This window comes from Papio anubis, chromosome 6 (assembly GCF_008728515.1).
Source record: "Papio anubis isolate 15944 chromosome 6, Panubis1.0, whole genome shotgun sequence".
In the NCBI taxonomy this organism is placed as follows: domain Eukaryota; kingdom Metazoa; phylum Chordata; class Mammalia; order Primates; family Cercopithecidae; genus Papio; species Papio anubis.
This window is the reverse complement of record NC_044981.1, coordinates 16,657,204-16,682,411: the sequence shown is the minus strand read 5'-3', so window position 1 is coordinate 16,682,411 and position 25,208 is coordinate 16,657,204. Positions and strand designations below refer to the sequence as shown.

The window sequence follows — 25,208 nt, the reverse complement described above, 5'->3', positions numbered from 1 at the left end:
TTCCTTCCTTCCTTCCTTCCTTCCTTCCTTCCTTCCTTCCTTCCTTCCTTCCTTCCTTCCTTCCTTCCTTCCTCCCTCCCTCCCTCCCTCCCTCCCTCCCTCCCTTTCTTGTTTTTCTTTCTTCTTTTTTTTTGTTTTAGACGGAGTCTCATTCTGTCACCCAGGCTGGAGTGCAATGGCACTATATTGGCTCACCGCCAGCTCCGTCTCCAGGGTTCAAGCAATTCTCTTGCCTCAGCCTCCCAAGTAGCTGGGATTACAGGCACCCGCCACCCGAGTAGCTGGGATTATAGGCGCCCACCACCATACCCGGCTAATTTTTTAATATTTTTAGTAGAGACGGGGTTTCACCACGTTGGCCAGGTTGGTCTCAAACTCCTGACCTCAGGTGATCTACCTGCCTCGGCCTCCCAAAGTGCTGGGATTACAGGCGTGAGCCACCGCGCCCGGCCCACCTTTTCCATTTTCTAGAGGCCATTGTATTCCTTGGTTCCTGGCCCCTTCCCTTATCTTCAAAGCCATCAATGTTGTATCTCCCTGTGTTGTGTTTCCATAGTTGAATCTTCCGCTGACACTTCTTCCTCCTCCTCTAACTTTTAAACATCCTTGTGATTACGTTGGGCCCACCTATATCATCTCCCCATCTCCAGATCCTTAATGTCATCACATCTGTGAAACCCCTTTTACCACGTATTCACAGACTGATTCTGGGGATTAGGATGTGGGTGTCTTTGAAGGTCCTTTGAAGGTCCATTGTTCTACCTACCACAGACTCCAAGGCATTTACTAGAGCCACATTTTGCTGACTTGAGCTAGATAGAGCAAAAGAAGTGCTATGAAAATGGGTTTTTAAAAAAGCCTTTTTTTTTTCAGTGGTATAATCTTAGTGTTTTAGAAGTTATTTTTCTTTTGATGCCATATGACACAGAAAACATTTGGAGGATGTTGAAAAGTAATTGTTTACATTGGCAAAGACACATTTCAGTAAGGGAGAAAACAAGAGGGAAACATGTGGGGGGAAACTCTAGACCAGAGGCCCTAAGACTTGAATGTGCAACTTTGTCCTGTTGAAAATTCAGATTGCCGGGCCTTAAAGTCTGTTAAGTAGGTCAGGGGTGGGGCCCAGGAGTTGTACTTTTAATGGGGGCACCCTCCTGCGATGCATTTAACGTAAAAGGTCCTTGGATCACACTTGCAGAAAGACTGCTGTAGAAACTCAAATACCTATTTTAAAACAAAGGTACATTTTAATCATTTAGTTTAAAATGAAATCATCGCACAATACTGATGTTAGAGGTTAAAATAAACATGTACTTAAGTTCTTGACGTTCTTGTCATTTCAGTTACATGTCAGGGAATGTGATTTGTGTTTTGGCATATTCAAATCCTTGTCATATTCAACCATATTCATATTCAAAATATATAATGATTTTGACCCTTGATTTTTCTTATTAAGACTGTCATCTTTTCTGGGTGATTAACTCTTGTGTTGATATAAATATGCCTTTGGCTTACTAATGCTCAGTAAGAACTAATGACTCTTGGGAACGTTAATAGACTCTGTAGTCCCTTTTTAATCATTTGTAACCAGGCTGTCATTACATGTTTGTTTAGAAGCTTAGAGATAACATTTATGAACTTTGTAACACATAGTAGTTGCTCAATAAATGTTAACTGTAGAAACGCATTGACTAGTTTCACTTCAGAAGTAGACACTCAGAGCTCAAAATTCCCATCTGCCTAGTTCCTAAGGCCTACTGTCTTACCAGAGTCTTCCCTGATACCTTCTCCTGCAAAAAATGATACCTCTTTTGGAACTTTATAGCTCTTTTGTACTTCTCTTATTCTGTTACATTACTGCAAAAAAAAAAAAAAAAAAAAAAGAACGAAAGAAAAGAAAAGTGCAAATTGTGTACATGCTTTCCTCCCTGCTGGAATGTAAACTTCCTAAGGGCATGATCCATAGCAGATACTTCTTACTACAAACTACCTGGCAGAATTCCTTTCTAAAGAATCTACTCAGTAAGCCTGTTGGTGAACTGACCAACATTTGGACAATTATGACATCATCTTACAATTTTTCAGATACTGTTTTTCACTTGTTTAGAAATGTAAAACTTTGCAATGACTTTTATAAAAGCAAATTTGGGAATAGTTATTCACTAAGCTTTTTTATGCTAATGATGTCATGCTATCAAAAATTAGCTAGAGTAAATGGACTGTAATAAGGATGGTTTGTAATTTAGATTATATGTTCCACATGTAACATCGAAATGAAATATAAAATTGAGTTGTTGGCATGTGGTTGTGGTGAGCAGAAGCAGTTATTATACATTACTTGGTAAAATTCATATTCATATCTTGTCAGTTTACAGTGAGCCAGAGATTAAAAATAACATTTGTTTCTGTTTTAGTAACTGCTTTAAAAATATCCAAAATCATTTTATTTTCTTTAGTCTGACTTCTAGTAGTGTTTTGAATATGTGGCCTTTCAAGCAGTAATGAAATGCATCAATGCGACTTGGCAGTGCCTCACAGGACATGCTTCTAGGATCATATTTAATGATTAAAAGTCAAATTGAGTTTCTAAAAAACTGACCCAAAATACAGATGAGCCAAGTAAACCCAGAAGGAAATCTGAGTAAAATCTTGGTTTTTGGTCCTCTGCATGTATCTTCCACATCTGTTTTCTCCAGATCTCTTTTTCCTTGCTTGTTGACAGCACAGAGGAAGATCGCAGAGAGTCATTTACTGGTGTATGTTTCATATCCCCCTTCCTCTTTAGTGACAGTTTGGAAAGTATACTGCAGTCACCATGGTTTTCAGTTTGGAGAGCACAGGGATCAGACCTGTGCTTTCTAGAGCCAGCTTTTGTGGCGTTCTGGAGAGGTGATTGGAGAACCATGAGAGCAGGCAGACATCTGGGTGAGAGGGCATGAGGGTGAGTGATGGCAGAGCCAGACTTGCTGGAGAGGCAGAAAGGGAAGGATTCAAGTAGCATAACCAGGAAGTGGAATTGATAGAATTTGGTACCTGCTGACCTGTGGAATAAGGGGGAAGGCAGAGGAGTTGATTTCCAGTATTTCTAGGTTGCGCCACTTAGTGATATTGGGGTACCAGGAACAGGCTTAGTGGACCCACAGAAGTGACTGGACCCAGGAGTCTCTCTCAGCACGCATGCTGGTTTCTCTGCTTTGGCTTACCGTTTCTTGGTTGGGGGTTGTGGGGTGGTCAGCTTCAGTGGTGTGGTCTGGGGTGACAGGTGCTCAGGAGTGAGCACAGGGAGTACAGACATCACCAATGTGAATGTGGAGGTCGGCAACAAGAGTTTTTCTAGAACTGACCAATTTAATATATTTTGCTGACTGCTGAGTTCTATTTGGACAAATACCTAATGCATGTGGGGCTGTGGGGCTTAAAACCTAGATGACTGGTTGATGGGTACAACAAACCACCGTGATACATGTATACCTATGTAACAAACCTGCATGTTGTGCACGTGTATCCCAGAACTTAAAGAAAAAAAAAAAAAAAAAGAAAAGAAAAGAAAAAAGATTGCTGAGTTTAGACTTCTGAGAGCAATGGAAGCAGTTTGCTATTCACCAAATAGGGGCATAAATTCTTTACTGATTAATAGCACTGATTTAGAAAACTACCTTTTGTAGTAGAGCACACCAAGGGGGTCTGCCAGATGGAAAAAGAGAACAGTGCTTTGTAAACTATAATTAAGTATTGCCATAAGTAAATACTCAAAATACACTAAAATGGCAACATCAGGAAATATGACTAAGGAGTCAGTGTACGCCACGCCCTTTCCCCCACCTTTGTGGTTGTTGAAACTTTCCACCAAGAGTGATGTATGCAAAAAAGGGTAAGATCAGGGTGTTAGGTTTCAGAGGAAGGCAAAAACTTGTGTGATTCTGTAAATGGAGCTTACAAATGGAAATGCACCATTCAAGGTAGAAAGTCTACCACAGTCATTAGGAATAAGCATTAGAATGATTCTCCTTTCTTAACTTCTGCACGGAAGTTTGATGTGGTGAAGAAACAGTTTGCTCTTAGCCATGTTTCTTGAAAATACATGTCTTCAACTACTTGGTTTGTCTGAGAGAAAGGAGGGTTTGGAGGAGAAGGAAATGCCTCATGAGTTTGACATACTATGGAAGGATTGTTGTTATTATTGCTTGATTTACATGGTCTCATTTTATACAAAGTGTACAGCACAATTTCTCAAAGAGTAATTATGACACCAAGAAAATGGGGTGGATTCTGGGCTTCCTGTAGTCTGTCATCCAAATAATAATATTCATTGCAAAGATCCTTACCCAGGAGGCCAAGGTTGGGAGGATTGCTTGAGACCAGGAGTTCGAGACCAGACTGGGCAACATAGTGAGACCCCCCCATCTCAAAATAAAATAAAATAAAATAAAATAAAATAAAATAAAATAAAATAGCTCCGTACCAGTTTGTAGCATTCATATTGAAAACAGAGATATATGAAAAACTTGAACAGGGCGTGGAACTTAATGGATGTCATTAAGAATGGCTGAGAATTTTTTGCCAAGAGTTAGTATACTATTCTACTTTATTCTATTTCAGTTTGCAGTAGGACCACCCTTGGTTGTACTCTATAGACTCCTGTTCTCTTTAATAATATCTAAAGCTTCTAGTTAAATTACATGGCTAATATCTTGACTCGCAAGACCAAAAGGCAAGATGTTTAAAAATAAAATCAACATTAAAAACATGCCTGTGTTCTTTAGTCCTCACTCAATTAGAGAAAAATGAGAGCAAGCATGACATTTTGTATCTGGCACTATGTGCACTGTCTTGAGAGATCTCTCTAGAAGGTTTTTAAGAACACCTGTCATCTATTAATAGTTGCAAAAGCCGAGACTCACACAAATGAGGCAACATTACAGGGGGTCAGAGAGCACACAGGTAAGCCCACCTTGATGGGGGTCCTGGCCCAAGGCACTTTGGGGAAAGAGTGAGCTGCAGTGGTTATAGAAAGACAGATGTCTTGAGCTGGGCATTGAAAAATGACTAAGAATAATCTAGAAAGTATTCAGTATATTTTTAACGATTGTGGGTTAGCAGAAGGAAAGCCATCTGAGGTAAGAGAAATAATAAGCAAAGGGGACAGAGGTGGATGATGAATCAACTGACCCAAGGGAGCTAAGCGTTTAGAAAGCACTTAAAAAGGATAACACTACGTAGCTCCTTGCCTTACCGTGGTGCCTTAGAGATGACTGGCATTTTTGCTGAGCTTGTTTCATAAATGTGTTTTCAGAGGAATAAACAGGGGATTTAGGCTGGGCTGAGGATACCTTGAATTTTGTTTACAGAACATCATTTTGTTTACAGAACGTCAGTGCTCTATCCTCATGTCCTTCTAAGAATCAAAAGATTTAACCTCACAGAATCCAGCGTGTGGCTTTTGGGTGAGACTCCTTTTTCCATGTGGTAACCAGTCTGCTTTATAGAGGCAAAAGAATCTTACCAATACGTACATGTTTTAGGATGGACTCTGAGCCAATTCATCAAGCCAACTCCTCACTTTGAAACAAGAAAATGAAGAGGATGTTTCATGATTGTGGAATGCCTGCCAGAGGAAGAATCTACTGAAGTTCAGTCAACTATTAATTGGAAAGGAGGCAGCAGACTGAGGAGGTAGAGAATCTTTGCTCTCAGATGGATGGAGGCTGGAGTCCTCAATCTATCACTTGTGGATACATTATGTATCCACATAATGTATCTTCACCTCCATTTCTTTATTAGAAGGAGGGTAATAAAAGTGTCCACTGCCTAGGATGGTTCTAAGGCTTACAGGAGATAATGAAACTCTCATTATCTCCTGTAGGGCTTGACATGCGAATGTTAGCTGTTATCATTGCATGTGTCCATTAACACCCAAAGATAACCAGTGTTGTTTAGTAGTTCTTTGCGTACTTTCTCACTAAATAGATAATGATTTATAATTTACCTAGTTACTTCATGAGTTGATTTCATGAAAAAGGTCTTTCTGAATCTCTTTCCGTGTACTTTAAAAGTTTATTCCTTTAGTTAAAGAAATTTTAACTAGATTCTTAAAGTCTAGATTGGAGGAAAGTGTTCGCTAAAGAAAAGTCATGGACATTCACCATTCAAGGTAGAAAGTCTATCACAGTCATTAGGAATAAGCATTAGAGTGATTCTCCTTTCTTAAGTTCTGCACAGAAGTTTGATGTAAAGAAACAGTCTGCTCTTAGTCATGTTTCTTGAAACATGGATGGGTGCGGTGGCTCATGCCTGTAATCCCAGCACTTTGAGAGGCCGAGGCGAATGGATCACAAAATCAGGAGAATGAGACCATCCTGGCCAACATGGTGAAACTTCCTCTCTACTAAAAATGCAAAAATTAGCTGGGCGTGGTGGCGCGTGCCTGTAATCCCAGCTGCTCGGGAGGCTGAGGCAGGAAAATCACTGGAACCAGGGAGTTGCAGGTTGCAGTGAGCCGAGATCATACTACTACACTCCAGCCTGGCAATAGAGCGAGATTCCATCAAAAAGAAAGAGAGAGAGAGAGAGAGAGAGAGAGGAAGGAAGAAAGAAAGAAAGATCATGTATATATCCAGAAGAAAGGAAATCAGTATATTGAAGAGACACCTACACTCCCATGTTTGTTGCAGCTATTCATTATAGCCAAGATATGGAATCAACCTAATTCTCCATCAATGGAGGAATGGATAAAGAAAATATGGTACATATACACAATGGAATATTATTCAACAATACAAAATAATGAAATTCTGTCATTTGCAACAACATGGCTGGAACTGGAAGACGTTATGTTAAGTAAAATAAGCCAGGCACAGAAAGACAAATATCACATATTCTCACTCATATGAGGGAGCTAAGAAACATGATATCATGGAGACAGAGAGTAGAATGATGGTTAGCAGGGGATGGAAAGGGTAGTGAGTAGGAAGGAATAAAGAGAGGTTGGTTAGTGGCTGTAAAAATGTAGTTAGATAGTAGGAATTAGAGCTAGTGTTCAGTAGCACAATAGGGCAACAACAGTTAACAATAATTTATTGTATATTTCAAAGTAGCTAGAGGAATGAATTTAGAATGTTCCCAACAAAAAGAAATGAAGTGATGGATATCCCAAATACACCGATTTGACCATTACACATTGTATACTTGTATTAAAATATCATGTGTACCCAATAAATATGCACAACTATCATGTACCCATAAAAATAAAATGAAATAAAAAATGCACACTTCTCACAGATTCTTGCCTGGAAGAATCTAAGTAAATACATTTTTCCACCCACAGATAACTCTTCATGGTTTATCTCATGTTATTGACCACATGGGTTAATGTTCTTTTTGAGGTTGTACTCAGTGATCCCCAAGAGGACACATGGTGGGAATTATGGAAATTGAGGCTGGAAGGAAACCCAGAGTTCTGTGCTTTTACTTCCAGTAGGGATCTGTGGAGTTTAGAATGTCTGCCTAGTCAGCAGTTCTCACTTTGGGAACCCCCAAGACCTTTTCTGGAGGGACATCTGTAAGATCAAAATTATTTTTATGATAATACTAAGACATTATTTACCTATTCCATTCCCATTCTCTTACATGTGTATAGCGGAGTTTTTTAGAGGCTATATGATGTGTGATGATACTGTGTAATGAAATGTGTCAACTTTTGGAAGATTTGCATAATTAACTGAACTAATATAATTTTCCACATGACCATTGTATGATGTTACAAAATCGTGCATAGCTAAAGATCCATTCAAAGTTCAAAACAGACTAATGAATTTTAATATAAAAGAATACTTAGAGGGTATTTATATGTTTCAGATTCCATGGTGCTGCTCCCCTTTAAGAAACTACCACTTGTTGAGTTTTGGTATAATATAAAAAAGAATGTCCACAATTACCGAAACTATTGGCCAGATCTTCTCCACATACTTCAACCAAACAACATGCCACAGAAAATTGAATTCAGAGGCACAGAAGAGAATTTAACCATTATCCATTAAGCCAGGCATTAAAGAGAGCTGCAAAAATCTAAATCAATGTCACTCTTTTCACTAACTTTCTTGTTCTGAAAAATGTAATTATTTTTTCATAAAGATGTTATTTCATGTACTATGTAATGGGTATATTAGTATTTCTATTAAATGAACTAATGGATATTTTACATTTTTTTCTTAATTTTGCTTCTAATATGGTACAGTAATTGTTAAATATGATCTACCTAATTAAAAGTTCCTTGGATTCCTCAATAAGTATTAGGAGTATAGAGCAAACTTTATACTCCTAAAATTTATTGAGGACCCCAAAGAACTTTTAAGTGTGAGAACCAAAAGTGTGAGGACCACTGGCCTAGTGTATTGTTTACAAGGGTGTAGTCTGGTCAGTGTCTACACCCTGTGTCCACTGGTTTTCTTTCTTCTGGAAAAAGTGTTCTGTGGTCAAATATATTTTGGGCCAAGATGTGTGCTTTCTCCCCTCTCATAGATTTACAATGCACGTGAACATATCAAAGTCCCTCCAAAGTCTTATCCCAACCTTTTAAAAACAAATTATCCTAACCTTTTTTTAATCCTCCTTTTAATTTTGGCAGAACATAGTGTTCCACAATGAATATAACATCCTATAGAACATACTGGCTGGTATATGATATGGGCTATCCTCTTTGCGTTACAAAAAAATCAAAAGCAAGACATTTTCCTTCAAATCCATACTTTTTATTTAGAGAGAGGCCTATAAAATTTACTTGCTAATCTGATTGACTTTCTTAAAAAAACATACTCTTCATTCATTGTATTATGCCGTTTTGCTTATACTCTTTGAAGCTGTTTCTACTTGTGTTTCTAAATGCATATGTTTTTTTAAAGTTCTGTTTTAGACATTTTTGTGTGTTAATGAGTAGCATCTGCTCCATGTGTCATAAGACAAAGTAATTTCATCCCCACAAAATTGTCCAAATTGCAGGTTAAGTGGTAGCATCCTAGCTGTTGAGCTGTTACTACTGTTTGGTATTTTTAAATGGCAAAAAATACCTTCGGTGATGCATCACATGCCTTTAATAAAACACAGTCACTTTGGGTAACAGAAAGATTTAGAAATGGCAGTGGGTTTTTTTGTATTTCTTTTTATGATTCTTTCTTTTCAGTTCTTTAGTTTCCATTGGTTGTGGGTACAATCCTAAGAGTCAGGCCAAAATAAAGAATATTCCATCAATATGGATCCAAAACATGTTCCTGGCCAGACTTGATGGGTCACACCTGTAGTCCCAGCTACTTGGGAGGCTGAGCTGGGAGGACTGCTGGAGTCGAGGAGTTCGAGGCTGTGGTGAGCTATGATCACACCACTACACTCCAGCCTAAGCAACAGAGCAAGACTCTGTCTCTAAATAAATAAATAAATAAAAACAAATTTAAAAAATATGTTCCTGACTGCTGCATGATGAGCATCATCTTCCTAAGGCGTGAGAGTGATAGTTGCACCATCCAGCACCAGTTTCTTCCCACCACAGTGCCATTCTAAATGTGTATTGAGGCGGGAGTGCAGAATTTCTTTCTCCTCCTGTATTTCACATGTCTATGTCACAGAAAGAAACATCTTAATTTGTTACAATAATTATAGGGACAATAGTCATTGTATTTTCTATAAATCAAAAGCTCTTTTTAAAAAATTTGTTGGTCCTGCCGGTTCCTACTGAAACACTTCATACAGTTTGAATCCTTAGTGGCTTTCTATTGCCAACTGAAAATTGATTTTTTCCTATATTAAAAAAAATCTGGCTGGGCGCGGTGGCTCATGCCTGTAGTCCTAGTACTTCGGGAGGCCGAGGTGGGTGGATTACCTGAGGTCAGGAGTTCGAGACCAGCCTGGCCAACATGGTGGAACCCCGTCTCTACTAAAGATACAAAAATTAGCCAGGCGTGGTGGTGGCTGCCTGTAATCCCAGCTTCTCGGGAGGCTGAGGCAGGAGAATTGCTTGAACCCGGGAGGCAGAACTTGCAGTGAGCCAGCGTTGCACCACTGCACTCCAGCCTGGGCAACAAGAGCAAAACTCCATCTCAAAAAAAAAAAAAAAAAAAAATCCAAACAGAAAATACTGTGGCTATCTTATTCAGTATCTCGTTCTTTTCCTCACCAATGAGTAGTTTCAGGGAGAACCCTTTACAATTGCAAAAAGACACTCAGTTTATAGGACTATCACAGCATTGGCAACTGGTGCTGGAAATTCTCTAATAGTTAAATGACCCAGATTAACCAGACTGAAATGGAAGAACCATACTGAGGTTGCTCTTCAAACAGCAAGAGGCTACCTTTCTGTCTTCTTTGATGACTGAATATAGTTTATGATATACTTAAGGTATCAAAGATGTGAGAATTGTAGAGCTATGTGGCAGGTTAAGAAGCCTGATGAATGGCCGAGTGTGGTGGCCCATGCCTGTAATCCCAGCACTTTGGGAGGCCGAGACCAGCAGATCACCTGAGGTCAGGAGTTCAAGACCAGCCTGGCCAACATGGTGAAATCCTGTCTCTACTGAAAATACAAAAAATTAGCTGGGCATGGTGGCATGTGCCTGCAATCCCAGCTACTTGGGAGGCTGAGGCAGGAGAATTGCTTGAACCTGAGAGGCAGAGGTTGCAGTGAGCCGAGACTGCACCATTGCATTCCAGCCTGGGCAACAAGAGCAAAACTCTATCTCGAAAAAAAAAAAGTTTGATGAAGATGCAGATGGTTTGTTGCTTGTGCAAATTATGTGATTTTAGCACTTTCTACAGTGGAAAGTCAAATATGAGGCATGGACACCTAAAGTAGGAAAAATGGTTCTAAGAGGGGTAGTGTGATGCAGGGATTAAGAACCTGGTTTCTGGAGTCAGATGGCCTGAGTTTGAGTCCCACCTCTACCATGGATGTGTGCTGTTGAACAGGTGATTTAACTTCTTTGGGGCTCAGTTTCTCCAACTGTAAAAAGTCATGTAAAGTTCCCAGAAGAGTGTTTCATACATTGTAACTGTATTAGTTATCTACTGCTATGTAAGTCATTACTCCAAATCTTAGTGGCTTGAAACAACAAGTGTTTATCATCTCTCAGTTTTTCTGAGTGTGAATCCCTGCGCATAATAGCTGGGTGTCTCTAGCTCTAAGTCTTTCATGAGGTTGTAGTCAAGCTGTTAACCTGGGCTGAAGTCTCATCTGAAGGATGGGGTGGGGACAGTAGGGATCTGCTTCCAAATCCACTCACATAGATGCTAGCAGGCCTCAGTTATATGCCATGTGGGCCCTTCCACAGGACTGCATCACAGCCTGGCAGTCAGCCTCCCCCAGGTGAGTAATCCAGAAGACGATGCAAGATCCCAAGATGGAAGCCACCATCTTCGTGTAGCCCAGTCTTGGAAATGATCTCCCATTACCTTTGCCACAGTCTGTTTGCTAGAAGTAAGTCACTAAGTCCAGTCCACACTCAAGTTAAGAAGGCTTTGCAAAGGCATGAATTCCAAGAGGTGGGATCACTGGAAGCCATCCTGTAGACTGCTTGTAACAGTAACTTGTGCTTTAATTTATATCCCCTTATGGTCTATTCCTAACAATCAGACCGAATGAGCCCTTAAAACATAAGGCAGATCATGATACTACTGCATTAAAAATTATCTCTGGTCTTCCCATTTTACTTAAAAGTCAACATCTTTACAATAACCTACAAGGCTTTCATGCTTATAAAATTATTTTTCTATATTTTGTAAAAGAGCATATATGTATAATAAATGCTATATATGTATATCTGTATAAACACATGTTTATATGTTTAGTTATATATCTAGAATTTATTTTCCATATGGTGTAAGATAGAGATCTCTTTCCAAATGAAGAGCCAGGTTTCCCAGCACTATTTATTGACTACAATACCCTTTTCCCGGGCCGGGCGCGGTGGCTCACATCTGTAATCCCAGCATTTTGGGAGGCCGAAGTGGGTGAATCACGAGGTCAGGAGTTCAAGACCAGCCTGGCCAACATGGTGAAATCCCGTCTCTACTAAAAATGCAAAAATTAGCCGGGTGTGGTGGTGGGCGCCTATAATCCTAGCTACTGGGGAGGCTGAGACAGGAGAATTGCTTGAAACCAGAAGGCAGAGGTTGCAGTGAGCTGAGATTGTGCCACTGCACTCCAGCCTGGGTGAAAGAGTGAAACTCTGTCTCAAAAAAAAAAACAAAAAGAAACCAAACTTTTTTCCCTAAGTTGATATTCTACTGAGAACCTGTTTGTCTCTTCCTGTGTAAAAACAAATTATAATTGAGAATTAATTATGGTGAACATTTAATAAGTTCCTTTATTTGATAGATTAGGAACTAATTTTATTTAAAAGGCCGTGACTTACATTTAAAAGTCCAGTTAGCTACAACACTAAGGCTAAAAAGTAAATTTCATGACTCCTAGGTTCTAGCTTGTTGATATCCCATACTTTGCTGCTGCTGCTGTCGCTTATAACTGTTCGGAAAATTTTCACCAAAATGCCTGTCAAATTGGAAAACCCTCTGGAGTGAGATCCTTTTTTAAATATAGCCAACTTTCACATATGCAGGCATAACTTCAAATGGTAAACGAGAAGGGATAGGTGGCAGAGATTAAACCCGAGTCAGTTTGTTTTATTGATTATTATTAATGGTATTGATAAAGAGTTTGTTGAAAGAGGGAAGCATATTGAAATTTTTGCTTAAAAAGAGGTATGTAGAATTTTCAGTGGTTTTCTTTTGATAAGAATTGCCTTATAGCTGTTGTAGCATGTGCAAATGAGGGTCAGCTATAAATGACAAAATGAATCACTTCCAACTCCTTCACATCTACAGATATAAGTAAGAATGGAAAATATTGTCACTTAGATGAGTCCTTATTTTTTTTTTTTTCTTCTCTATGAATAGTATAAACCTTACTTTTCTGGACACCTGGCTTTGGCAGCTGGTGAAGGTTGTTAAAGTAACAAATGGGGCCATTCTGCCTCTCCCAGATCGATTTTGCTGCAAGACAGTTGAAAATAATATAATCCAGAAATGAATTTATGTCTTACGGCAATGTATTTTCTTACAGCAAAAACAAAACAGAGAGTACTATGAGGAAGTATTATGCTACTGGTAAAATTTTTCAAACTAAAACCACATTACATATCATTAAATGAGTTTATGTCCATTAAGCATCAATGAGCATGAGTGACAACCCAGAATGCAGTCAAAGTACATATTACCTTTCTGTATGACTTTAAAAAAGAGGTATGTCACCCTCCCTGGGTCAGCAGGTTCCTTTGCAGAAGACATTGGAATGAAATGTCAAGGACCTCTTCCAATTCTAGAATACCTCGAGATATGAAGTTGGTAACAAATACGAGAAATGCAGCAAGATATTTTTAGTTAAAAAAGAAAAGATTGATACAAGCCAGTAACTTGTAGTGGGCTTGTTTAAATCCTCCTCCTCCCTCCAAATTCTGTTTTTACCAAGCGGGTAAACTAAAGACAGTTTGTCGTGCTTTGAACTTCCTGGCTTATGTTGATTTCTATCAATATGTTACTGTTACACATTTGAGTGGGAGTTGAGTTACATAAAACTAATAAAATCCTTACAACCCCATTTTCTGTGGGTATTGATAGCATCAAAAAAATTTTAATAAAAAGACTTTTGCCATTTTCAGGCAGTTGTTCTTCCAACTAGATGGAAAATTGAATGGCATTAACTCAACTCACTTGTTTAAACATTAACTGAGAGACACTTTCTCCTCCTCCTCAAAAGTTTTTAGTGTTCAGGAATTTAACCACAGATAGACACAACTCTCCAAATGTTCCGGAAAAAAGGTTGACTATTCCATAAAGTAATAGTTACAGAAGGCTTTCAAGGAATCAGTTATTCACACAGTAAGCTTCTGAGGCATACGAGCATATCCTCTTTCTTACAACTTGGTCACTTGATGCAATCTTTGATGATCCCCCCGGGACCTTCGGAGATTTATAGAGTTTAGAGTTACAAGTATGATGTGGCCACCATACTTAGGGAACTGGATGACAGTCGGCTAATGGGTTTTCAACACAGATGAGTATGAGCTCATAAAAGGCTAAAAAAGGAGGCAGACATCTTTGGAAGACTGTTTCTAGGCTCTCAAATGGCCATTGTCAAAAAACAAACAGTGGGGTGAATTTGACTAAGCATCTGATGCTTAAACAACAGCCTGTGAGGAGCGAGCGTTAAAAGCTCACAAGGCAGAAAGGAACTTTTCAGAGTGACTTTGTCAGACGGGGTTCTAATGTGTAGGCTTTATCAGCTGCTCCGAGTGGGGGTAAAGAGGCATGCATATTTTAAACATTCATTTCATATTCAGTGTGTAAAGTAACGACTGCTTTTCAACTTGGGTGGAGAAAGTTTTTATCAATTTATCAAGAATCACACAAGGGAAACCCATCCATTACCTACTTATAGGGCAAAATGGAAAATGTTCTCTCTCTTACGCTTTACCATTTTTGTTCCATCTTAATAGCTCTTTATTTAAAAAGTATTCACATCAGTTGGTCAGTCTGAGTCTTTCATTTGAAACAAACTTTCCTCATTTTCTACCCTTGATACTGCACATCAGTCTTTTAATCACTTAAATGTAATGAAGTTTTCTTTATTCACATCTTTCAATCGGTAAACTTGAAATTTTGCAAGTGCATTCCCACGGGGTGTATATCCTGATTTTCAAGACCTGCTACCTTCCCCAGTGTCGTGCTTGGTTTTTTTTTTTTTTTTTCTTTCGGCCTTCCCACACCCCACCTCCAGTATTTTAGGGCGCCTTATGTAGATAAGAAGTGAGATGGCTTCATCCTGATAATTAACATGCTTGTTTGAGGTTATGAAATCTACATTTGAGAAAGGCCAGGGATTTTCCCCTGAATATCCACTAACTGCTTGAAGTGGCATTTTCATTCTGACTTGGTGTTTTGTTTTGTTTGACTGCAGCATACTGGAGCATAGTGAAAGAGTCTATTTTGAAGCTTCAAACGTAGTGCTGCTGCAGACCAGGAACAAGAGAGAAAGAGTGGATTTCAGCCTGCACGGATGGTCTTGAAACACAAATGGTTTTTGGTAAGTCATCCAAAGGACTTGACATTTTTTAGCTTTAAATGTCATCAGGCATCACTTCATTGGTGTACCAGAACTTCTTCTTCAAGTGCATTGCTATATCTCTACATCCCAAACAACAGGACATTTGAGAAAATGTTGTCCTCGTCAGAGCGCTGAGAGAGCAACCACATTTACTTAGTGTGTTTCTTTCTGAAACTTGCAGAATAGTGTGATCTGAGTAGAATGCATTTGTGGTTAGAAAAAAGAACAGAAGCAAAAACAAAGCAAACCCAAACAACTAAACACACAAACAGCAAACAAACTACATCCACCAGATACTCCATTTTAGCTGAAACCATAAGGGATTAATTGCATGAGAGCAAGTAGATTCAATTTAATAGCAAGTTTTTTGCCTCTGTGATCAAATATGGTCATGTGTCACATAATGAAGTTTCAGTCAATGACAGATCACACATACTACAGTGGTCCCATAAGATTATAATACTTTCTTTTTGTTGTACCTTTTCTATGTTTAGATGTGTTTAGAGGCACAAATACCTACCATTGTATTACAGTTGCCTACAGTATTCACTACAGTAGCATGCTGTCCAGGTTTATAGCCTAGGAGTAATAAGCTATACCATACAGCCCAGGCATGTAGTAGGCTGTACCATCCAGGCCTGTGTAAGTACTCTGTGATGCTGCACAGTGACAAAGTCACCTAACAGTGCATTTCTCAGAGCATATCCCTGTCATTAAACGATGCATGACTATTGTGATGGGCAAGGTAAAAGATAATGGGGGTTTCCAAGTCCTGTTCAGCAAACATTTACTGAGTAACTTTTAGCTATACATGGGCCCTTGAATGACAGTCTCAGTCTGGAGGTTGGAATTCAAACACCCTAAACTATAAATAAATGATAAAAACATTCCAGACCATACACCAAAATAATGTGGACTTCCAAGGATTTTTTTTATCAACCCCATTCATGATATTACCTGAAAGCAGAGTCCTCAGATTGAAGCCTAGGTCTGCCCCACCTGTCTTGGTCACCTTGGAGAACTTACTCATCGTCTTCGAATGACTCGCCTTTAAAAATGTATGTGCCTAGGCCAGGCACGGTGGCTGACGCCTGTAATCCCAGCACTTTGGGAGGCCGAGGTGGGCGGATCACGAGGTCAGGAGATCGAGACCATCCAGGCGAACACGGTGAAACCCTGTCTCTACTAAAAACACAAAAAAATTAGCCGGGCGTGGTGGTGGGCACCTGTAGTCCCAGCTGCTCGGGAGGCTGAGGCAGGAGAATGGCGTGAGCCTGGGAGGCAGAGGTTGCAGTGAGCTGAGATTGTGCCACTGCACTCCAGCCTGGGCCACAGAGCGAGACTCCATCTCAAAAAAAAAAAAATCTATGTGCCTAAATGATCTCCAAGGTCTCTTGCAAATTATAATTCAGTTCCCTCTAGTGTAATTAATTAAATAATTATCCACTTCAGTTCTTGCCCAACAGAATTTCTGTGTGGGCGTGGCAGGTCGCTTGCAAGGGGCTCATTGTATCAACCAGTGAGGAAAGGAGCCAGGTCCTCAGGTGGTTCTCCTGGCCCCATTTGCCCATTTGACAGCCAACCTTTTGGTCAAACAGGACTGTCAGCATCTGCAGTAAATATATATATATATATTTTTTGAGATGAAGTCTCGCTCTGTCACCAGGCTGGAGTGCAGTGGCGCGATCTCAGCTCACTGCAACCTCCACCTCCCGGGTTCAAGTGATTCTCCTGCCTCAGTCTCCCGAGTAGCTGGGACTACAGGTGTGCAACACCATGCCCGGCTAATTTTTGTGTTTTTGGTAGAGATGGGGTTTCACCATATTGGTCAGGATAGTCTCGTCTCCCGACCTCAGGTGATCTGCCTGCCTCAGCCTCCCAAAGTGCTGGGATTACAGATGTGAACCACTGCACTGGCCTGCAGTAAATAATTTATTCCCTTGTAACATTTTTAAAAATGTGGCACAGTGCTTAATGAACATGATATTCATTTTTATTTATTTATTTTAATTTTTATTGTTATTTATTTATTTATTTATTTATTTGAAACAGGGTCTCTTTCTCTTTGTTGCCCAGGCTGGACTGCAGTGGTGCAATCATAGCTTGTTCTGGGACTATATGAGACTGGGACTATCCCGGCTCTCATTCATAAAGTCTTCACTGAATTTTTAGGACTTCGCTGACTGGTCTCTCTTTATGAACTTCTATCACATTTGGGGCCTGCATCATATAAAATCCACTGCTATGCGTTGCTCTGTGAGTGTTTGTCATCACCTCATCAGGGGTACATACAGCTTCAGGGCAGGAATCAGATCATCACAGACCAGTAGCTGAGACTACAGGAGTGCGCCACCATGCCTGGCTAATTTTTCAATTTTTTATAGATACAAGGTCTTGCTATGTTGTCCAGACTGGTCTGGACTCCTGGGCTCCAGCAATCATCCTTCCTCGGCCTCTCAAAGTGCTGGGATTACAGGCACGAGCCACTGTGCCTGGCCTGAGTATTATATCCAAATAAGCGAGATAGGCCTCTTTGGAATGACTGTCCTTTGTTTTTCTTTAGGGGATCTGACTTTTTCCTTCTCTGTGCTTGCTGTCATTGCATTACTGGTTATCTGCCAGCCCGTTAACCCTGTGGATCCCCACACTTTGTTTGACATTGAATAGCATTTATTCTTGTTCTTTCTTACTAAACATCCCCTTTCTGAAGCAGAGCTTCAGAAATGATGCTCAGATGTCACTCTTGTTAGCAGCTGGCTTTCTGCCTTCAAGTGGTGCATTATTGGGGTTTCATAACAGCATTTTTTCTCTTACAAATATTAAATTATGAAGTGCAGGAAACCACATGAATGTGGTAGAAAGCAAATGCAAACACAGTGTTATCTGGAAGTGCCAGTTTTGTGATTCTCCTGGTGACAGTATCCTTCCTGTAATCAACATAGGAAGCCTCTTTACCTGTTTGCTGGTGGTTTTCTATCCTGTATCTTCATCTCCATTTATGCTGTATGCCATGGCCACCTTGTCATGCTGAATCAGAAGGTTTGATTAAGACAGTTGCTTGGGGACTGTCTCTATCAAAGTTCTGCCTGACCACAAATCCTGGCTGTCACTCACAAAGTCTTCCCTGAACCCTCAGGACTTCACTGACTGGTGTCTCTCTCTCTTTTTTTTTCTTCTTTTTTTGAGACAGAGTCTTACCTGTTGCCAGGCTAGAGTGCAGTGGCAATCTCAACTCACTGCAACCTCCGCTTCCCAGGTTCAAACGATTCTCCTGCCTCAGCCTCCCAAGTAGCTGGGATTACAGGCATGCGCCCCCATGCCCAGATAATTTTTGTATTTTTAGTAGAGACGGGGTTTCACCATGTTGGCCAGGATGATCTTGATCTCTTGATCTTGTGATCCACCTGCCTCGGCCTCCCAAATTGCTGAGATTACAGGCGTGAGCCACCGTGCCCAGCCCTGAGTGGTCTCTCTTTATGAACTTCTATCACATTTAGGGCCTGCATCTTATAAAATGTACTGTTGTGCATTACTCTGTGAGTGTTTGCCATCAGCACAATTGCACATGGGTTGCACATGGCTTCAGGGCAGGAGTCAAATCACAGACCAGTGCTTCCCAAGGGTGGTCTAATCCCAGTACCTCTTGCTTCTGAATCACTTGGATGTGTTTATTAAAGTTGCAGATTCAGCAACACCAGGCTTATGAAGCAGAAGTTCTGGGGATGTAGGACCCAGGAAACTCACCTTAGTTAACTTTTACACACAAAGGTTTGAGAATAACTGTCTGAAAATAATTGTGCATCCTCCTCTTTGCCTCCTCTCCCACAGCAAAGGGTGCAGGTCTGAGCCTATGGTAGGTGTCCAGGAAATATTTGCTTGTTGATCTAAGCAACATCAAGCCATAAGAGTTGCATTCCCTCTTCAGTTGCCCAGCCTTTTCAGGATGTGAGGTCAGCATATTCTTTGAACCTTTAGAAACCCACTTTCCTCTAAATACATAAAGTGTTCCCCTAGGGCAGAGGCTCTTTTGGAAATCTTTTTTTGTCTCTATATCTTTTTTAATCACTGACTCTGTTGGTGGTAATGACAGGAGCCCCTGTCTAAGATTGGGATAGTGGGGATGTCAGCTTTGAGGAGCTGGGCTGGAGCAGTAGGCTGGGAGAAAGATCTGAGGGTGGGAACGGGACTGTGCTAAACTAGAAGCTTTATCCTTGGCTCCCAAAGCCACACCTGCTGCCCTTGGCAGTTTATTCTGAGTGGTATTTCTTTCAGCTGTTAGGCCTCGCAGGTTGTCAGTTTTGGTTGCAGAAGAGTGGTCCCGCTGCTGAAAAGGATCAAGTTTAGCTCTAGTGGACGCACATCAAAGCACCCACAGTGCACAGTGGTGGATTCAGGATTTGAATCCAATGTTAGCAGACTGCGGTGGTGACACTTGGCCCTCTCCTTCCTCCACCTCTTGTTCCAGCAAGGGCATGCCTGGCCTTGGATGATCCAGGAGAGATTTGCAGGGCGTTGCTGCTTCTGATGCACCTCCTGAATGCCCTTGCTGGTGGCTCCAGCCCTGGTAGACGGAATCCAAACAGAAGAACTCATAGAAGCTTAACTAACCTAGAAAGGAACCAGCGTGGCCATCAGGACATTTATTAGCTGTTAACCTAACCACTACCAAATGCATTCACAAATTTTTTTGACAACTTTTTTTCTTTTTTTTTTTGGTGGGGGGGGCTGTTGCTGAGTTCACAGTTTTGCCTGGAGAAGTTGTGGCAATCCTGAATTCAGTTTGTGTGAAAAAGCAAGCATCTTCAAGCACAGTGTTGGAGAAGTATCTTCTCTCAGGTCTCTATTCAGTTTTGACTAGAGGAGGTTTGGCGAGCAGAAAGGTATTACCTAGTGGATTCTTCTCAAATTCTCATCTAAGTGAAGGAAAAAAGCCCAAGTTGCTGAAGCAATGGGCTGTTTTTGGGTTGCAGAAGGCAAGAGCCAGGTTGTCAGCTACAGAAGAGAAAGGTGCACTTGTCTGCATAATTGACTTGGAGCCTTTGTTTAAAAGGATGTCAGGTGGAGGAGTAATGAGGGACAAGATTTTTTTAAAAATTACAGAGTATAGGATTTTAGCAAAATGCCGGAGGCTGGCATTTCTGTTTTGGAGGTCTTTAGTGGTACATGTACTATGTCCTTGCAAGTAACCATCCATGGTAGGAAAACAGAAAAAATGGATTCTAAAAGAGCATTTGTCTAGTTAGAAACTGTGTCACTTGTATCGTTGACCGTGAAACATCCTTGAGAGGTGCATGATTTCCAAACAACCACCTAAACCACAGGCGCTGCTTTTGGAACAGATGTAAATAGGAAAAGCACCAGTCCAGGACACCCTCTAAAGACCACCGTTAGAAAGCTCTCGCAGTGCTTTCCAGCCTAGAGGAGTGTAGTTCCCTTCAGGTACTTAAGCCAGTGTTCCGTAAAGCAGCACCCAAAATGCCTTCTGTTAAATGTGTTCTAACACGTTCCTCTTGCTGATGCTATCACAGGGTAATAATTGCCTAAGTCCTTCAGAGAAGCTGTGTGGTTTTGTATAGCTGTGAGTAAAACCACACCCATTCAGGAAATGCAGTCTTCTAACAGGCATCATCAAAACAGATGCGGATTTTCATGGTAGGTCAGTCCCCTTCTTTAGTGACAAGTTGAGAGCTTTGAAGGGAGGCATGTGCCGTGCATCAAAAGAAATCAGAATTGAACTCGCACACGTGCACATTGTTGGAGTAAAAAGGAAAAGCAGTGACCTAGAGTTTGTTACCGCACATGCTTTCCCTGAAGGCACCTCCACCATCATGATGTCCTCATCAACTCTGCATACACAATTAGTATTTCTATCTCTTTCTCTTCAGAGTTTAAGCTCAATGATTTCCAACTTCCTACCACATGACTCCAGTTGGATATCACATAGGTGTCTTCAACTTGAATCTAAACCTGACTTTGTCATTGTCCTACATTTATGGACTCCAGAGTCACTAGCCCACCATTCGTTGATGCTGGACACCTCCTCTTCCTCTGCTTCATCTCTAGCTCATATGCTGGAGTTTTGCCTCTTCTTTTTTTTTTTTTTTTTTTTTTTTTGAGACGGAGTCTCTCTCTGTCACCCAGGCTGAAGTGCAGTGGCACCATCTCAGCTCACTACAACCTCCGCTTCCCAGGTTCAAGGGATTCTCCTGCCTCAGCCTCCTGAGTAGCTGGGATTACAGGCATGCGCCACCACACCCGGCTAATTTTCTGTACTTTTAGTAGAGATGGAGTTTCACCATGTTGGTCAGGCTGGTCTCAAACTCCTGACCTCGTGATCCGCCTGCCTAAGCCTCCTAAAGTGTTGGGATTACAGGCGTGAGCCACCGCCCCCGGCCTGAGTTTCACCTCTTTAATATGATAGTTTACCCATTCTTCTCCACTCCCGGGCCCCCGTCCTGTTGCAGGCCTTCAGCATCACTTGCCCGGACTGCCGCAGCGGCTTCCAAGAGGTGCCTTGCCTAAAGTCTTTTCTTTCTATGTTCCATTTATTTTACTCTTTTGAGAATTATCTTATGAAAAAAATGGTCCAATTGAATTACTCCTACACTTGAAAATCTTTGGTAGTATGTGGAAATATGGAAAAGTACTCATAATCTAATGTGTTAAAAGAAAACCTTTAGACACATTAAATTTAACAGAGTTTAATTCAGCAAAGAACTCTTTGCAAATCAGGCAGCTCCTCCCTACTCCTCTCCTCCTGAACCAGAATAGATTCAGGGCAACTCTGACATGCTGTTGTGTAGTTGGAGAGGATTTATAGACAGAAAAAGGAAAACAGTGGACAGAAAACAGAAGTGAGGTACAGAAACAGCCAGATTGGTTTCAGCTCGGTGTTTGCCTTATTTGAGCAGGGTTTGAACGATTGGCTGCCTGGGATTGGCCAAAACTCAGAGATTGGTACAAGGATAGGTTACAGCCTGTTTGCATATCCAGGTAGGTTACAGTTCACTGTGTGCAGAGAAACCTTTAGACTAAACTTAAAATATGGAAGAAGGCAGCTTTCAGCTAAAGCCAACAAATGTTAAGTAGAAAATTCCTATTTCAAAACTGTGCAAACACACTGATTACAAAGCAATGACAAAAATCTATGCCTATCCACAAAGACTAGAAGTAAATAAAACAAGAATGAAAGTATTTTTAATATTAGGGCAATCCGTGTGTGTGTGTGTTTAAGTACTCCTTTGGTAGCAAATGAATATGGTGAAGTAAAATGAATAATGGAAAGGATTTTGTTCGCTTTCTGCTCCTGATAAGGGAAAATGTGAATTTCAATGCATGGCATCTAAGGCCCCTAGGAATTCCTTATCAACTTACCATTTAAATTTCATCTCCCATGACTCCCATCCCTTCCATCCCTCCATATAACATTTCTTTTCTTCCTAAACGTACTGTGTATGTAATAACCATGCACCTGTTCCTGTTGTTTCTTCTTGCGTGAGACTCTTGTTCTCTGCCTGGTGAACTCCCACTCATTCGTTGAGGCCTAATTGAAATTCCTGGCCAGGCATGGTGGCTCACATCTGTAATGTCAGCACTTTGAGAGGCTGAGGCAAGAGGATTTCTTGAGCCCAGGAAGTTTAGGCTGCACCATTCCACTCCAGCCTGGGAGACAGATAGAAACCCCATCTCAAGGAAAAAAAAAAAAAAGGAAAATATCCTCTTGCTGTGTTACCACTATTATACTGCAATTCTTTGTTCATATAGCTATCTTGGTAAATGATTCCTGAGGACAGAAATTGACTTATTTTAAACCTTGTATCCCAAGTGTTAAGCCCATTCCTGCATATAATACAGTTTAATAAATATTTACAAAGGTAAGAAGAAAGGAAAGAGCCCACTTAGAAATACACAAATAATCCTTCAGGTAAGGTTCTTAAAAATGTTTTTGGATAAGCTTAGTACTAATTACTATTTCATAAAAATTATAAAAATAGATGTTTTTGGTTAAACGATTTTTACGGTAATAGTTGAATTCAGCCTCACATCATTTAAACTAAACTACTGGAGTATATCTTTGGCATTAGAAAATTCTAACATCAGATAGAATTGCTTCAGCTTCACTGTAAGCCATATTTATGAGGTTACTAAAAACTGCTTTTTTAACTGTTCTATGTCATGCATAACCATGTCGGCCAAATCAGAAATCCAAATAAATGACACATCCAGTTCTGGCCACATTTTGTGAATATCTGGTATTTTTTTCTTAAGGGAATTTAAAAAACCAAGACTGGGTAACATTAGAGGGTTGATGTAACATTTTCGATTCTGAAAGGCTACTCCGCTCTAGGAATATACTTGTTACTATTTTTTTTTTTTCATTTCTAAGAAGTCTGTTTGGCTAAAATACCAAAAGAGAAAAAAATAACTTGGCTTAAATAAAATGAAAAGTCATCTCCAAAATTAATTTGGCTCCTCAAAAGTTCTTTCCAAAGGAAGGAATAGGATGCTTTTTAATATTTCATGTAAGAAACGCCACTAAAAAGAAAATCATCATTTGTACTTGTGACAAGGAATTCAGAATGGAATTTTATGAAGATCAGTGTGTGAGGCATGCTACTCACATCTTTTAAAATAATATTTTGGTATCGGGGAAGATTACTTAATAGTATGTATTATTCTATATTATATGTATGCATATGTATATATACATATATAAAATCGAGTTTTTTCCTATTAATGCTTTCGAGTCAGTAAGTTGTAATAGAGAATTTCAGTTTGAGATTTGTCACTTTTTTTTGCATGATATCCTTGCCCAGCCTTCAGTTTTCTTGTTTATAAAATCATGACAAAAGGTGAACTGTCATTGGATTAGCTAATTAAGAAATTAGTCACCAACATTTATTAATTGACGACTGACTTGGAAACATTAAATACCCACGTCATTTTTTAGCATTTCATGTAAGTTGATCCCTGTCTGTTTTGCAGAGTAAAGAACCTTAGCTGAATTTCTTTTTTGTCTGTCCTGATCTTGGCATTCATTTAAAAACCTGACCCTTCAGCTGTTTACAAGATCCATCATGAAATATACCATGGCTAAGGTGAATGTGCAGACTCCCAGTTTCCCTTTAGCCATTCTGCTGCACTAGCCATAGGGTTGCAAACTTTTTTGGTGACTGTCACAGTTCATTCATCAGGAAGTACTGACTATATTTTGTTGCACTTTTGTGAGAGCCAGGGCTCGGAAGCATCCTAAATACCTAGTGACAAAAAATCAGGAAGGCAATTAGACTATGACACTTTTCATTACAACATAAGGTGCCCCTCAGTATAGTAGGTGCGTATGTTGAACTGCCCTCTGCAGACTGTATATATGGGTCCATGTGGTGATATTGTGGCTGTACCCTCTCCAAGGTTGCCTAGTGTTGGCTATAGCAGGAAAGGAAGTGTCTGTAAGCAATAGTAACTTCAGTGAGGAAGGATGTAAAAGACAAGTGAACTATTCCTGAAATCTTGAGGATCTATGTCCAGACCAGAGTACCTTGATGGATCCCAAAGTTTTATTTTATTTTATTTTGTTTTTGAGATGGAGTTTCGTTCTTGTTGCCCAGGCTGGAGTGCCATGGCACAATCTTGGCTCACTGCAACTTCCGCTTCCTGGGTTCACGCGATCTTCTGCCTCAGCCTCCTGAGTAGCTGGGATTACAGGCATCCGCCACTACACCCAGCTAATTTTTGTAGTTTTAGTAGAGAGGGGGTTTCACCATATTGGCCAGGATGGTCTTGAACTCCTGACTTCAGGTGAGCCGCCCGCCTCGGCCCGCCTCGGCCTCCCAGAGTGCTGGGATTACAGGCATAAGCCACTGTGCCTGGCTTTATTTATTTTTCCAGCATTATTGAGGTATGATTGACAAATAAAATTTGTGTACAACATGATGCTTTGATATACATATATATTGTGAAATGTTGATTATCATCAAGTTAGTTAATACTTTCATCACCTCACATAGTTATTTTTTCTTGCATGGTGAAAACATTTAAGATTCACTCTCTTGGCAAATTTCAAGTG

The 25,208-nt window shown here is 40.3% G+C and overlaps 1 protein-coding gene across 9 annotated transcripts in view; it reads left to right on the top strand.

Moving 5' to 3' along the window:
- The window catches only part of ATXN1 (ataxin 1), a 456,230-nt gene that overhangs the window by 85,238 nt on the left and 345,784 nt on the right, over nt 1–25,208 (top strand). For all 9 annotated transcript variants that reach the window (XM_017957607.3, XM_017957606.3, XM_017957605.3 and 6 more), the window contains one exon: nt 14,996–15,121. The gene's annotated coding sequence lies outside the window, so the exon portion shown is untranslated. The remainder of the gene's footprint in view (nt 1–14,995; nt 15,122–25,208) is intronic.